Source organism: Equus przewalskii, chromosome 9, assembly GCF_037783145.1.
Source record: "Equus przewalskii isolate Varuska chromosome 9, EquPr2, whole genome shotgun sequence".
In the NCBI taxonomy this organism is placed as follows: Eukaryota; Metazoa; Chordata; class Mammalia; order Perissodactyla; family Equidae; genus Equus; species Equus przewalskii.
This window is the reverse complement of record NC_091839.1, coordinates 74,596,052-74,609,885: the sequence shown is the minus strand read 5'-3', so window position 1 is coordinate 74,609,885 and position 13,834 is coordinate 74,596,052. Positions and strand designations below refer to the sequence as shown.

Sequence of the window (13,834 nt, the reverse complement as noted above, 5' to 3'; positions counted from 1 at the left end):
AGACCTGCCCATTTGTAGTTTTTTATAGAGCCTAATAAGAATGCATTTACGTAAAAGTGTATTTTATTATGATAAGTGAGTAATTTGCAAACTAAGAACAGTTTCATGTCTGTTTTTTAAAAGTGAACGATTGCTTCAGATTAGGGTTGTCTTTATTCCTGAGGAGGGACGGGGCGGGGGGGGGGGGGGATGCAATGCATTGTTTTAATTGCTTTGTCTTGAGTTGACTTTTCTATTGTATTAAAAGCCTCTTACTTCATAGCTGTGGTTCCCCAGGTAAGTTCTCCGTTCAGGATTATGTGTCTATTGAGATTTCACTGGATTTGCAGCACATTCCAGTTGGTTCCATTATTCCTGAACTGAAGGATGTTTTTCTTTGGTTTGGGAGAGCCCTCTGCTTTTTCAGGGCCCCCAGCTCTGGGAGAGCTGCATATGCAGGAGGTGGGTGGGTGGGTGGAGGTGTGTATACCTAATGCTAACGTGCTGGGTGCAAGATAAATGGGCTCCTCTCTGACAGCACTGGGCTAATGGCTGTCATTGCTGGTTCACCCTCACATCACATTGTCATTATACCGACTTCATGAGAATCTGTTATTGGAGCTTAGCATAACACTGAAAAGAAAAAGCTCTGATTCAATAAAATAAAACTCTTGATGGATTCAGCCTCCTTAAAATAAACTAACACCCAATAACAAATCTAGCAAAATTGTTAAAAATTTCGATTCTGGAGTCACATTGCCTGTATTCAACCCTGTTCGCTATTTGCTACCTGCATAGATCATTCTCTAAGGAATCAAATTGTTAGTTGTACCTAAAAAAAAAAAACAAAACACAGTCATAGAGTAGATTTTGATAAATCGAAAAATAATATATCTGTGATGTCCTACTTCTGTTCCTTCATAACTAAGAAATGGCGTACATAAAATTACTTTTTCCTAATTTTCTGTGAGCTCTTAGAATCATTGATATTAATAATATTTTCTTAAGGCACAGATTTCTCCAAAGTTAATTCTAATGTTGAGTTAGAGCACCTGGAACTAGAGGAATGCTTCTTTGTTCAGTCCATTTGCATGACAAAGCTCCCTGGGTGACAGGACCTGGGGTGTTTTTAAGCGAGCAGTGCAGAGTGCCTCATGCGTTTCAACTTGACCAGGGAGATCTCTTTGGAAATCTCTTGTCAGAGAACAACATTACTAAATACACAGAACCTGTGGATAAATGTTGCCTTGTTGCAGATTGAACTTTGAGCCATAGATCATTTCTTAAGTGATTACTTTGCTTCCACATCTTTTTCCTTAACTTGCAAAACTTTAACAATCAATGAGGGCAAATAACAGAGCAGAATGTTTTTTATTCATGTGCTTCGTGGTCAGTAAGTTACTGATTGATGTTTGCATCGATTCTGTCCTTTAGATAGCTGGTTGTACCTGGACATCAGTGATTAGAAACAACCAGGATAACATAAACTGTATTTATGGAGCATTTTGCTATTAGGAAATGACATGAAAAACTTTTGACTCTTGCTTAATGCAGAATCTTTATGGATTTTTAAAAGTTAAAATATAGCCATTGCAATGTGCCGTGTTTGAAGCTTATTTATTTTCATTTTGAAAGAAACACTGCCTGTTTTTTGTTTTTTCCAGACCCTAGATTAAGTAGAGTTATGATATGCATAGAAATCATGCTCCTTGGTTTCACAGTTTACTCAACTTCTCTTCTCCAGAGAATTTACACTCTCCAAAACTTCTTTTTCACTTTTTTCTTTTTTACCTTTTCATTTTTCTAATTCCTTTTTCCTTCATATTTCTGGTGGAGAATCCTCTCTTTTCTTTGTTGGAATCATTCCTTATCTGACCACCCCTCAGATACACCCCCTTCTTACTCAGCTTTAACGAAAAAACAATCAAAAAGAAAATAGCCCCAGAGTGCTACTACTTTAATTGGTATAGGATAATTTCTGTATAAAAATAATACTCCTAGAAGTGAAAAAAAATCCTCTCTGCAAGCTAGCTCTTCTCTTTTCCATTTTTCTCTTGGACTAAAAATTTGAAATACATATAGTGTATTTTGCTGTGATTTGCCTTCCCAGAGAGTCTGTCTTACCAGATGCCTAAATAGGAGATTGGTGTGGTAATTAAATTACTTATACTGTGGACTAGTCAATAATGAGGAGATCTCACTTTAACCCCAAGAAGCTTAAGCTCTGATTTGAAAAAGGAAAAATTAGCATACATGAAGTTGAGAAGTAAGGCAAAATGATCCTCCAAATAATGAGTTTTGGTTCTCTGGCAGATTAGGATGAGGCTCGTGGCCTTTGGGGCCAGCCTTTCCCCTGTGACTCTTGGCTCTACTGCTTAGCAGCTGTGCAGCCTTGGGCATGTTCTCTAATCTCTTTGACTATAGTTTCCTCGTCTGAAACATGAGGATCACAACAGTACCTGCTTCATTGGGTTGTTGTGAGTATTGAGTGAGTTAATATATATAAAGTGTTTAGAGAAGTTGAGAGGAGGATAGAGATTTCCCATATACCCCTTGCCCCCACACATGCATAGCCTCTCCCATTATCAACATCCTCCACCAAAGTGGTACATTTGTTACAAGAATGAACCTACACCTGACACATCATAATCACTCAAGGTCCGTAGTTAATCTTAGGGCTCACTCTTGGTGTTGTACATTGTAAGAGTTTGGACAAATGTGTACCTGTATCCATCGCTATAGTATCACACAGAGTATTTTCATTGCCCGAAAAATCCTATGCTCGGCCTATTCATCCCTCTCCCTCCATGCTATTCTTTTCAGGTTTTTTATTTATTAAAACGTCTACTTACTTGACACCTTATTAGCATGAAGTCACACCATGCTAACCCCTGGGGATAGCACAGGCAATGTCCCTCTTCTCCTGAAGCTTACGGTCCAGCATGGCATCATAGAAGATAAAAACGTAAATCAGATGTGGTGTCTGCCCTTAAGGGGCCTAGTCCAGAGGGGAAATATGAGATAGACATAGATAAAACTTGAAACGGTACAGCAATTGTTAAATGACCTAAGAGAGAGAAATATAAAATGTAGTGGGGAAAATGAAAATAAAAGGCAGATTTGATTCCGAAGTAATTTGAGGCAGAATGGGACTAGAATTCTTGCCTCTTGATTCCTCTATTCCTGGATTAGTATGCTTTCCACTGAACCACATGATTTTCTTAAACCGCAGTTGTTTGGAGCCAGCACTTTCTATAGTGAAACAGAACAGGCAAATGTAAATTTTGTTTATGACATAAGAATTGCAGTGATACATTAATATATAAGGAACTCTTTCTCACCTATGTCTTCAGAACAATAGGTGTCTTTTCAGCTCGGTATACTAATTATAGAAAGTATCATATTTATTTTATTTGCCATGGTTATAAGTTTGTAATTCTACCTATTTTTATAGGCCTCAAGTAAATACTGTAACTTTTTAAATTGATCGTTAAATAGAAGTAAAAAGAAAAAAATCCCCAAACATTGTGAGAAATTATCTCAATGTTAAATTTCAATTGAAGATCAGCACACCTCTAAAAGTGTAATGTTCTCCACTCTGGAAATCTGACTTGTCTTGTATGCCTAAAACTAAGTTCTGCTTTGGGATTAAATCCATTAGTTTCTTACTGAACAGTGAGGTTGTTACCAAATGAGGCAGGCAGACATAACTTCCAAAACTATTAGTGGAAACCTAATCTGCTGTTTTCCATTAACTGGGTGCACATCATTAATCACGAAAATGATGCGTGATGAAAACTACAGGGGTTTGGCCAGAAATTGGAAAATGATAATATAGCAGAATGTGCCCTTTTTTTCTCACCCCCTAATTCACTGAGAAACAAACACTGAACTTATGCAACCCATTTTCTTCTTAACATTTTCTATAGGTTTGAAAAAATCTAAGAACTGGACAGGCATGGGCTTTTCTGTTTTTGTCTCCTTTTTAAAGGTTTCTGTTAACATGTATTGCTGTCATATTTTGGCAATAGAATGACTTTTACACTCCAGAGATACTGCTGGCTTTCGATCTAAGAAGATTGGGACTTACACCAAGTGACTGTTTACTCAAATAAAAAGTCTCTAAAAGATTGCTCTTTGGGGAAAGAGGCTGAAGTAAGAGCATGCTCACGAACCAGCCATGCAGAGAGTGAGGAAAAGACATCACGCCTGTGCGATCGCTCTTGCAACTTCCAATTTATCCTGGTCCTCAGTCAGCCATGTCAAGCCCCCCTGAAGAAGGGAAGGTGGCACGATTTTCCTTTCCTAGATGTATTAGTTAGTCTGCTCTGGCTGCCCTAACAAAATCCTGTAGACTGCGTGGCTTAAACAATGGACATTTATTTGTCTCAGGCTGGGAAGTCCAGAGGTCAAGGGCTGGCCTGTTTGGTTCCTGATGAGAGCTCGCTCCCTGACTTGCAGATGGTCACCTTCTTCTGTGTCCTCACATGGTGGAGAGGGAGACCTCTCGTGTCTCTTCCTCTTCTTAGAGGGGCGCCAGGCCTGTCAGATCAGGGTCAGATTGTGGCCTCATTTAACCTTAATTACTTCCCACTGGCCCCATCTCCAAAAACAGTCACGTTGCGGGTTAGGACCATAGGAATTTGGTGGGTACACAGTTCAATCCATAGCACTAGATTAGATCCATAGCACAGATCCTAATGCTGTAACTTTATTTATAAGCATTATAAATGCCTCTGGCTCATTATCTTGTATAATGGTATTGCAGATATTGTTAATTATCTATTCAACAGTCATTTTTTTTCCACTTTCTTCCACGTTCTCAGGACTCTCTCCCACCTTACGTACTTTCCTAACTTCCGTTGCAGGTAAAACAGGCCTGTGACAAAATTTTGGCTAATGAGTTGTGAGAGAAGTTCTGCTAGGGGACTTCTAAGAAAGATGCTCCTCCCAGTTAAAAGGAGAGGGACATGTCGTTGCATGAGAACATGATGCTTGGTGCTACTGCAGTTATCTTGTAACTATGAGGAAGGAGGTGACAAACTGAGGGTAACAGAAGAACGTGTGGAAGGATCCAGGGTCTTAGTCTTAGGCAATAATAATAATAATAATAATAGAAATAAAAACTATTTTTTAAACAACTTGTAGATGAGTATTCTCCTATGCAGCCAAAAGCATCCTAATACACCATGTCACATCTTTCTTGAACTTTCTAGCAATCCCACCTATTAACTCATACTGTTATGGATAGCACATGTGAGACATATAGTAGAATGAAGAGTATAGTACATATCTGTCTATGAAGGAAACAAGTCATATTTGTGAGTCCAGTTGTAGAGAGAAGACAGAAGTGTACTTGAAAATTAGATAAGGCTGCAAGACAATGAATCGATGACTGAAGGGAGTAGAAAGAAAGGGAGGGAAGACCACCACCTGTTGGGTGTCTACCGTGTATAAGACACTGTGCTGGATACTTCCATGTATGTCACCTTTAGTTTGTTTTAATATTTGATCAAGTGCTAAATGAATGTTTCTGATCTTCACGCATGGACTGAACTGCTGGTTATTTAGTGGTCAAAATTATTCCTCCTTTTCCTCTTTAGTAATTTAATCCAGCTATTAAAAATTTGGACTTTAGCCGCATCAGTGACTTCTGAAGTTAGTCACAACTAGATAGACTTATTCTAGTTGTGGCATCAGTAATTGCCTACCACTGGCACTTCGGCTCATGTTACACTGGCAAAATGCCTTCTGTTTGATAGGCTATTTACAAAGCAGACTTTTGCTGCTGATTTTTCTTTTTTTAAAGATTTTATTTTTTTCCTTTTTCTCCCCAAAGCCCCCCGGTACATAGTTGTATATTCCTCATTGTGGGTCCTTCTAGTTGTGGCACGTGGGACGCTGCCTCAGCGTGGTTTGATGAACAGTGCCATGTCCGCACCCAGGATTCGAACCAACGAAACACTGGGCTGCCTGCAGCGGAGCGTGCAAGCTTAACCACTCAGCCACGGGGCCAGCCCCTTGCTGCTGATTTTTAATCCTAATGATTCCCTATTTGTTTCATTTAAAGTACCCCAAATGAGTTTGGAATCACTCCCAGGTTATCATAGTCATTGTTTTCTTAAAACTTAGAACCTGTGCGGGTGACTTCTCTCTGATTCCTAAAAGTGATTTGCTTTTATTATAAAACACCTACTTTACTTTTCTTTTAGACTCTGTTTCTATTGATTCATTGATGAAACTTACAGTTTGTAAATAAATGTAAACAAATGAAGAGAAGAGTCCTGCTAGATAGCGCAATAATTATTACAAGTATCTGAGAGCAGTCTCTTTTTATTCTGCTAAATCATACTTGTTTTTATTTGGTGTAGCAGGAGCTGTCGAGTGTCCCTTCACTAATTCTTTTGAGAAATGTTTCTGTGAAATTAATTCACTTCCTTTTTTTTTTCTTTTGGTGAGGCAGATTGGCTCTGAGCTAACATCTGTTGCCAATCTTCCTCTTTTTGCTTGAGGAAGATTGTTGCTGAACTAACATCCGTGCCAGTCTTCCTCCATTTTGTATGTGGGACCTCGCCAGAGCATGGCTTGTTGAGTGCTGTGTAGGTCCACGCCTGGGATCTGAACACGTGAACCCTGGGCAGGCAAAGGGGAGTGTGTGAATTTAACCACTACACCACCCGGCTGGTCCCTGAAATTAATTCATTTCCTTTTGAATAGAATATTAAAAAAATACTGAGCAGTAAGGAGAGTTGGGCAGAGTTTGTTCAATTTATGACACTTTTTCTTTAGGAATTTGTTTTATCGAGACTGGGGAAGACAGAGGTTCCAAAGAATAGTAGGAGAGATGCCTGTTCTTCCCTTGCTCTCTCACTTGCATTCTGCCCAGCACGTGGGATCTGAATTAACGTACTTCTGATTCCTTGTTTTCCATACTTCTGTGTTAATTATTTAGCATACATTTAATGGGCTGATCTTTATGTACCAAGATTTTTAAAATGTATCCTCCTGGGGCAGGAGTCCTACTCAAACTAAAGAAAAATGCAAGAACCATTTCCTTCCAATCAGTTTAATGATGTTTCTGTAAGTGCTGTACCATATAAGAAAAATATAGATAGTTTAAAATCAGTTCCTTCTTCAGTTACTTTGGTAGTTAATTAGAACTGGTCTTTTTTTAGGGCTTTTGAGTTTCTGTGCAACTTGAATTTCCCTGTGACCTCTTTGTCCATTTCCATTTCAAAGCCTGCTTTTTCCTCCTTCTAGACGGCATGTGGTATGTGAACAAAATATTGGCTATTCATGAGAAAAACAAAACTGAGTGATATTATGTTTTTATCTAAGATTTAACTTTTATGCTGTGGTGATTTCAGTTCAATTGTTAGAACATAATGGAAAAATAAAAGGAGGTAATTATCTATTTTAGTACAAGTTTTTCAATTGAGAGAGTATAGTAGGAAGGAAATATAAGGGAAATGTCAAAAATATTTATAATCTGTGTTTATTTTACTATTCCTTTAAGTAATATTATACAGAATCTAATTATTCTGTTGTCAGTAATATAGGCTGGAATATAAAGGAAACAAACTTTGGAGACTTAAAATCAAACATCCACTTATGTATCCTAGTGGACAATTTATGGTTAATTTTAACTATCTTGATTTTCAAAAGGTGTTTTAAAAACTGTCATTATAAAACTAGCTGCTACATTGTATTTCTGCACTTAGTTATATAAATAACCATTTTACACACCACTAGAATTCTCTGATGAGATTTAGATTCTTAATATTCTTTGAATGATCTTTTAAAAAATCATTCTTCTTAGCTTTCTGGAAGCATTAAATCAGTTTTCATTTTATGTTTAAAAATAAGGTCTGTAGTCATAAATTTATACCATATAATAATTCAATAAAGTATTAAAGAGTAGAAAATTTGTAGCATCTAAAGATCAAAGTTTGGTTCAATCATCTTTAGATCCTAGTGTTTTTCAGGAACAGCACAAATATAATACTTGGAAACAGTTGCGATGACTGTCTGGGTTAATATTTATTGAAAGACACTTTGGTTTGGTTGTAAATTTTAGTAATGTAAGGCTTACAGAGGGGTGAAGTCAATTTAGTCCCCAAAATACCAGGGTGAATTTCTATTTGTTTTTGTTTGTTTGCTGTTTCTTTTCATTTTCTTTCATGGTTCTCTCTCTTCTCATTTGTTTTTTCCCCTTGTTTTAGGGAGAGGGCACTTGTAAGCAGAACAATAAACACATAACCAGGTAGCTATTCATTTACTGAGTATGTATATTATATTAGGTTTTGTGGCATGCTGCATGAGAATCAGAAGTAGAAGTTCTCATTTTTTTTATGTTGGTAGAAAATAAAGTTGAGGCCATTTTATGTATTGGGTAAAGGTTTAAACCAGATGTCACTTGGCCTGTGTTCAATCCTAGGTCCATTGCTCAACACCTCCTTGCGCAGAGTCACTATTTTGTGGGATCTTTTGCACCTCAGTCTCTGCAATATGGGATGATAGCTAGTCTACTCAATGTTTGTGTCTTGTATGAGCTTGAAGGAGGCAGTGAAAGCTGCAAAGTAGCCTATTTAAAGCTCTTATCTACAAATGAAAGACACCAACTAAGCTAGCAAAGTCAAAAAGAGACAGAATTGAAAAGATGTGGGATTATCTCACAGCATGTAAGGGAAGTGGAATATCCAAGCCTGAAGAAGACTTGGGACCCAGAGTGGCCTTGAGGACAACTGCACTGTTGACTTTCTCTCTGAAGGCCTGCTATGAAAGACTGCTTGACTTATCCATTTGACAAGCAACCGCATCTCTGCCGTCCGCTGTTCTGGCTGCTGGGAACACACAGTGCTGAATTAGTCTCAAGGTTCCTGTTCTCCCAGGAATTCCACTCCAAGGGTTGGCGAGGGAGCGGGGGAGGTGGGCGGAAACCAGATACATAAGTAAATAGGAAACAGATCAGAATGCAATAAGTGCTAAGCAGATAATTAAAATAAAATAATGTGAGAGTTAGAGTCTTGGAAACCACCTCAGATCAGGTGATTCAGGAAGAGCTGTTTGAGAATTGGCCTTCACCTGGAAATCTAATGACAAAAAGGGTGGGGGCATACAAAGATCAGGGAAATGCATCAGCAACAGAGCAAACAGCTCCCAAAGGGGAGATTGGCATCCTGGAGGGACAGGGACAAGCATACTGGTCAGAGGGGACCTTTTGAAAGATGAGATGAGTAGGTTCTAGTTATGTGGAGCTTTTTAATCATACTTTTTTCAGGAATATAAAGTCCATTCAGGATTGGACCTGTGTTGATAAGTTTTGATGGTAGGTGATGGTTAAATGGGGTTTTGTTCTACAATTGTCTCTAATTTTATATGTTTTAAAATGTTATAGTAAAAAAAATGGGAAAGAACTGAAAGTCCTCTGAGGGAGATAAAACATCCCTATTGGCTGCCTTTATTGGTATTTGATTAAATGCCCAAAAGAGTGAAGAAAACAGTACTTTTAAAGGAACTTCAAGAAGGAAGCAACACATAGGCTAGCTCTGTGGTCAGACAGAAATGGAGCAGGATCTGGGTATGTAAAGGCAAGAGTGAAAGGGGTTTTAGGTTTTCCATTGACAGGGCATAGATAACGCCCTCGGCTGGTTGGAAAGGCGAATGAGCATACCGTGTGAGGGGACAGCCACACTGGGCTGGCTGAAGTGGAGGGATTGAAATGAAGGGGAATGGATAGGTTCCATTGAATAGGTTGGGCCCTATTATTCAGAAGTTTCCAAATCCAGATTGTGAGGTTTCTTTGCTAATTTGATTCCTAAGTGCTTGTGGACCACTCAGAAGAGTCTAATCGGTACAACAGTGTGATGACAGTTGATGATTTTTAAAAGTCATTCTTTTAAGACTGAGCTCAGCAGATCAAAGGTGGGCCTTAACTCAGCTGTTATTCAGGCCCCATCTGTTCAAACTAGACTCTTTTTTTGTTGTTGTTCATTTTTTTTATTGAGTTAATGATAGGTTACAGTCTTGTGAAATTTCAGTTGTACATTAATGTTTGTCATTCGTGTTGTAGGTGCACCACTTCACCCTTTGTGTCCACCCCCCACCCCACCTTTCCCCTGGTATCCACTAAAGTGTTCTTAGTCCACATTTTTAAATTCCTCATATGAGTGGAGTCATACACAGATTATCCTTCTCTAGCTGGCTTATTTCACTTAACATAATTCCCTCAAGGTCCATCCATGTTATTGCAAATGGAATGATTTTGTTCTGTTTTGCAGCTGAGTAGTATTCCATTGTATATATGTACCACATCTTCTTTATCCATTCGTCTGTTGATGGGCACTTAGGTTGCTTCCATGTCTTGGCTATTGTAAATAATGCTGCAATGAACGTTGGGGTGCATAGGACTTTTGGGATTGCTGACTTCAAGCTCTTTGGATAAATACCCAGTAGTGGGTTGGCTGGATCGTATGGTAGTTCTATTTTTAATTTTTTGAGGAATCTCCATACTGTTTTCCATAGTGGCTGCACCAGTTTGCCTTCCCACCAGCAGTGCATGAGGGTTCCTTTTTCTCCACAACCTCTCCAACATTTGTTACTATTATGTTCAAACTAGACTCTTGAAGTTGTGACGTTCAACATTTTTGGATGATGACCTGTCGGGGACAAGGCATATTTTTATTACTTAGTTCCCTTTCTGCTAGATATTTATTTATTATGAAAGGTGATCAGGTTTTGGCAGACAGACTCATATTAAAAAAAAAAAAGGTCTATTCAAGGATTTTGCCTTTGTCAACAGAATTGCTAAATTTTGTTCTTTTAAGCTTATTCTTTCTGCTGGGATCACTGGGGAACTTTCCCTTATTATAAAGGATGAAGGATGTCCAGATGATGCTCTTCTCCTCCATCTGCCCATTAAGTCCTTAATCTCCTACACCTGGGTGGCTTCTAATCCTTTATTTGCTTTGTGTACCAGTGGTTCCAAGTTGGACAAGTTCTTTGTCACATATGCCAAGTAAGTTTCCTTATGCCATAAAAGGGCATGCTGTGCCCCAAGATCTCCTGGAAAATAAAGTGGGTTGCTGTTCACAAATGGACCTGGCCAGTTTTAATGCAGCCCAGTTAGTAAATGGCATTCACTCTCTACACAATCAAGAGGGCCCTACTCATTGGCAGCAGGGAGCTCCTTGTTCACGTTGAGAGTTCCTTTTGCAGCGTAGCCAGCCCCTGAGAATTGTCAGTGTGCTGCCTTTGTGATCCTTTCTGCTTTTCTCATTGCCATTTGCTTCTGAGTTTGGAGCCAGTTGAGTTACTTAGTCAGGGGCCTGAGTTATAAGGCACAGAAGTTTTAAGTGAGTTTGTTCTTGGATCTTCCTTGGTCAGGGTTCTTTTGGAAAGAAAGTCAAGCAAAGAATACAAGAGGCAAAGTTATCCCAGGCTTCTTAGTTATCATTGTACTAAGTTAAATTCAAGGCTACCTTGTCAAGAGGTTATGCCCTGAATTGAATTTCAGCCTTGAACCCCACACTAGTTCAGAGAGAGCTCATGTTGCAGAAGCAGTTCTGTCACCTCGGTCACATAGACTTTCCTGACAAATTATCTCTACACCCAGTGAGATCATGTGTGGCTATCAGCTACCTGGGGAATAACTGGGAATCAGAAAGAAAGGCACAATCCACTTCTTCTGTTTTCCAAGTAAAAGCCTACAAAGGTTATCGATAATTAGCTTAGTAAGGGATGGTGGTTGTTAGGTCAAGACAGGGTATAGCTCACTAAGCTTTAAAAAAAAGAAAGAAAAGAAAAGAGCTGTTCATTATCCAGTACCTGTGCATCTCTGATTAGCCGTCATATGAAAGGGTGACAGTGGTTTGTGGAAGCAGACTCTGGAACTTTTTCTTTTCTTTTTTCAGTTTCATGGCCACTACAAGAAGGAATTGGGTAGGGAGATTACTGAAACCATAAATTGTGATCATATTGCCTGGAGAGAGTAAATCGGTATCAGTCTGAAAATGGGAAATTTTCTGTGAAAATGATGCTTATTAACTTTAAGAAAGAGAAAAACAATTATGAATATTTTAATTTGGAGGGAATTATTTGGAAAATATGCATTGAGAGACATTTGTACTTTTTCTCACAACCCACGGAAATGCTTTAATTTCTAAGTGTTGTTACAGTTCTTTCCTTCAGCAGTGCAAAGAGGTTAGGCCTATGAGAAGTTACTTACAGCCCCTGCTGTAACAGACTTTTGAGGCAGTAACCCCCGCGAGAGGAGGAGCAGCTGGCACACCCCAGTATGGCTCTTGCTTTGCATAGGGTCGGAGCCCTGCTCACACAGGAGGACTGCTGCATCTGGTCTCTGACACTATTGCACTGTTTGGATGGTTTCTGAAGACTTATGACTCTCCCTAGACTCTGAATTCCCTCACCTCTCTCCATCTTTATCCTTGCTCCCAAGGGCCCCATCTACACCACCACTCTTGTTCTGTCCCTAGGGGAGCACTACCCTCCTTAGGACAGAATCTTGTCCTTGGAGCAGACGGTGGGAGAAATGAGGAGTGGGAGAGGTGATGCATCTCTGATACCCTTTAAGATGACCCTTTAAAAAGTCTAGTGAGTGCTCAGTTGGATTAGACTTTACGGTGCATTTTTAAAAAGAAAGGAGCAAGGTTAACTCAAGAGGCGATTCTGCAGCAGAGTTGTAATTTATAGCCTGTTGACTATTTTCTCACTGTTGAGTAAGACATTTGATATAGGGAATAGCAAGCTTATCATTTTTAATGCCCAAGATTAGAATATTATTTATTTAAAAGTGACAAATAATCTCTACAGTCATCTCCTTTCTCCTCATCTTTGGTACCTTTCTCCAGGCCACCGTGATACATACCATCTGCCCACTGATGCCTGCCTCCCTCTCTGCAAACATGTAAAGTTTCATCCGGCTGAAAAGAGTTTGCACTGGCCTTCCATGCGCATCTCTTCCTCATAGCCCAACTTCTGCAGAGGGTCTTTTGTACTTGCTGCCTCTAGTTCCTCTCAGGATGCTCTCTTATGCCTTGTGGCTTGGTTGTTATTCCTTTCATGCATCTGAAAATTAGTATCTCAAGATGACGAGATATCTCTAACTTTTTCCAAGTCCTTATTTCCCTTGGCTTCTTTGTGACATTCGACATTGCTGGACTCTGTTTTCCTTCCTTAGCTCTAAAAGCCTATATTCTTCTTTTTTAAAATTTCTTTAGTTTTTTATCTCCCCTTCTCTAATCTTCCTTTTTTTCTCATTCTTCTAAATGTAAGCAGTTCTGAGTATTTAGTCCGTTTTCTAAGTATTTATTTTTAACAAAATATTTTATAAATATATGACTATGCACAAGATAAAAAACCGTAGAACATACACATACCCACAGACCAACTGAAATAATATCACCAGAATTCTCTGAGAATATCTTTCCATTAAAACTTTCTTTTTTCCTTAACTTACTTAAAACAATTATTATAACTTTTATATGTTTTTGACATATTATATAAATGTTATCATGTTTGGTGCATTTTTTTGGCCACTTGATTCCTCCCTCCCCAACTCAACTTACGTTTTTTTTGTGTGTGTAGCTGTAATTCTTTTTAATTGCTGTATAGTATGCTATTTTTGAGTATGCTAAAATTAATTATCCGGTCTTCCGACTATGGATATTAGGGTTGTTCCTGGATTTTCTAATTGGTATATCAGAAAATAGTGTTGTATGTGTGTCTTTGTGCACATGTATAAGATCTTCTCTAGTAGTGAAATTGTAGAGTCATGGGGCATATACATATTTGACTTGATAAGACGACACTAAGTTGTCTGCAAAAATGATTGAAC

At 38.7% G+C, this 13,834-nt stretch overlaps 1 protein-coding gene across 13 annotated transcripts in view; it reads left to right on the top strand.

Moving 5' to 3' along the window:
• PTPRK (protein tyrosine phosphatase receptor type K) overlaps nt 1-13,834 on the top strand; it is a 503,656-nt gene that overhangs the window by 191,123 nt on the left and 298,699 nt on the right. The gene's annotated exons all lie outside the window — the stretch shown is intronic.